This window comes from Geospiza fortis, unplaced genomic scaffold, assembly GCF_000277835.1.
Source record: "Geospiza fortis unplaced genomic scaffold, GeoFor_1.0 C13794192, whole genome shotgun sequence".
NCBI classification, from domain to species: domain Eukaryota; kingdom Metazoa; phylum Chordata; class Aves; order Passeriformes; family Thraupidae; genus Geospiza; species Geospiza fortis.
Window position 1 is genome coordinate 1 of NW_005056953.1, and position 2821 is coordinate 2821.

The following is a 2821-nucleotide window of genomic DNA, read 5'->3' on the forward strand; positions in this document are numbered from 1 at the left end:
GTGGCCAAATTTAGGCTTAATTTCTATGCCTCTTCATAAGCTGTCTTCAAAACTTGACATTTTTAGTTAATGCATTGTTTCTTAATCTTTTTTAAAGGATCTTCATGTACATGTTCCTTGCTGGACTTGGTCTGCTTGTCATTGTTGGCCTACATCAGTTGCTAGAATCTAGGAAGGTGGGTAGTGTGTTTGTCTGTGTACTTGTTAATATGAAACCTTTCTGATGTGAAAAGAAAGCAATTCTGTGGTTGCTTCTGGCATATGATGGTAAAGGTGGAAGATTTATTTTTAGAACCTTAGAAGTTATTGGGGAAACTAGAGTGTTCTTAAAGAAAAAGTTCTTAATTGAAGATACTTTGATTGCTGAGCCTGGTGCCCTTTGGCTCCGCACTGAAGTGGTTGAATTGGAATACCTTCTAATCTGTGTCTACTGATTCAGTACTTACTTCCCCCATACTCTTTATTTCTGCCTATTAGTCTAATCCAGGTCAGACTTCAGGGGAAAACAGCTGCCAGTCCCTTATTTAGTTCTTAGCAAAGCCTTGCCATAATGTTGATTATTTTGCAAGGTCAGGTCGCATGTGAGAATATTGTGCTAATCTAAGAAAGCAAAATAAAACTTGTCATCACAAAGTTTGACTGATCATTAGCAAAAGGTGTAATGAATTTGCCCAGGTGTGCATGAAATCTTGGTGCCTTTATGTGGAATAAGTGTTGTACGGTGTTAGAAGTGATAATATAAAACTTAGGGGAATAAATTGCTAATGGGAAAGACAGCTCTGTGCATTGATTAGCCTTAAGGTTTGTTCCTTAGTGAAATAATTGTAATTCACTAAATATTGCTTTTTTAGTAATTCCTAATACTTGTGCTATGCAAGTCTTACTTAAAAGAAAAATATTTCTTCTTTCTTGAATTTTCAGAGGAAAAGACCAGTACAGAAAGTAGAGATGGGAACATCAAATCAGAATGATGTTGATATGAGCTGGATTCCCCAAGAAACTTTAAATCAAATAAGTAAGTAGTCTGCCTTTCACAGACTAGACCATAACAAACTTAACTTGACCAATTAATTGTAACTGAGTAAGTAGGTGATACCAGTTTCTTCAGACAGCATGTATCTTCTAGGGAATTACAAATTGTCTCAAGCACTGTACTTAAGGATGAGATTATTGGTTTAGCAGCCCATTCCTTGTAGAACAAACTTCATTTGTTGATAAGATAATGACTACTGGTGACTTTTATGATTTCTTCTGTAGAACATTTTTCAACAGTGTAAGATCTCTTCCCAAAACCTGGATTGCAAAGATGGTTTAAATAGGTGAAAGTAGATGTCATCTCAGAGTTTCTCTAAGTTGTTTGGAAGTTTACCTATAGACAAAGTCTTAAATAAGCATTAGAAGTGTGTTTTAACTAAAGCCACATAAATACTTGTTATTGATGTCCTTCACAAATCCAAAAGTTGTACTTGATACCTGAAATGCCAATGCTAAACCCAGTATCTGATTTCTTTAGACTGTGGGTATTTCTAACTTCTCTTACTCTTTCTTCTCTTTTGCTTTCCTGTGGCTTCAGTGCAAAGTAGAAGAGGTGAGGCAGACTCTTTGTGAGCTGAAAAGTGCTTCGTGTGTTGTCCATGTAATAATTAGGCATGGATAGAAGTATGCCTTCCTGCATGCTGTGAGTGGTGATGTAGCATGAGCAGTGAAAGATGCAGAACAGATGCACGCAATGGCATACATTTTATGTACTTCTAAATTTATGTTTTCATGTATTTTGTGGATATATTTCTGGTTATATTGTAGGAACATAGTTTCAGTAGAATATTGATCAAGTATTGTCTTCTCTCACAGTTCCCAGAATCCTTTTTCTAAAAGGCAGATGTTTATCTTGTCTTCCCTGCTTACCTTGGTGTATCAGGCTGATAAACTCCTGCCATCAGTAGCAGTCACTGCTGTGAGCTGAGAAAGCCTCAGTGAAGTGCATCCTACATGAGATGCAGAGAGTTCAAAAACCTTTTGCAGGAGCTACCCTTACTAGGCAGGGACTGCTGTTTTGATCAAATAAGCATATTCTGAGCTTCATTTGGTGCAGAAGGGCTAGAGGCCTTAGCTGTAGTATGAAGTTGTGCCAGGAGTTGATGACTTAGGGCTTTTTTAATTCCTTTACCCTTTTTAAGAGTACCTGCACCACATGGCTTTAAAGACTAGTGCTTTACTTGTGAAGATAAAAGCTTTCTTGTACACTTTCTTCTGTTAGACACTAGAATAGTATAAAATCCAGACACAGGAATTTGAAAAGCCTCAATCTAGCAAGAAAAAGTGAAGGTCTAAATGCTATTTTTTGCTAAAGAGCAAGCTGACTTTTAAAAAGTTCAAATTCTGGTCATGTTTGGGCCCCACCACCATTCTTTTCTTAAGCCAAATAAGTATTCATATCTGAATACTTGAAGTTTAAGAAAAAGTGCATAGTTAAGTTGTTCTTAATTGTGGTTTTCTCAGCTCCAGGTTAGTTTCAGTTAGAACTCTACACTAGAATTCTTTAAAATAATGACCTTTAAGATATCAGATATTCTTGACTTTTTTTATTATTGACACTTCATACTGTACTGATTGGCCTGTAAGGGCATGATGGCTGCTCCTTGTGTTTGCACAAACTCTAACCAGGGAGGCTATTGGAGATTGTTCTGTTTGAGAAAATTAGTCACCAGATGCACTTAGCAATCACTTCAGCACTTCATGCAAAGTATAGAAGGTTATTGAAAGTATTCCCTGCAATAATCATAGAACCATATAAAATGGTTTGATTTGGAAGGGACCTTAA

General features: G+C 36.6%; 1 long non-coding RNA gene across 1 annotated transcript; it reads left to right on the forward strand.

The window, feature by feature from the left end:
* Nucleotides 1-93: 93 nt before the first annotated feature.
* On the forward strand, nucleotides 94-1589 carry LOC115949374. The gene is made up of 3 exons (XR_004082862.1): nucleotides 94-176; nucleotides 922-1015; nucleotides 1574-1589. It is a non-coding gene; the product is annotated as an uncharacterized LOC115949374 (long non-coding RNA).
* Nucleotides 1590-2821: the final 1232 nt, after the last annotated feature.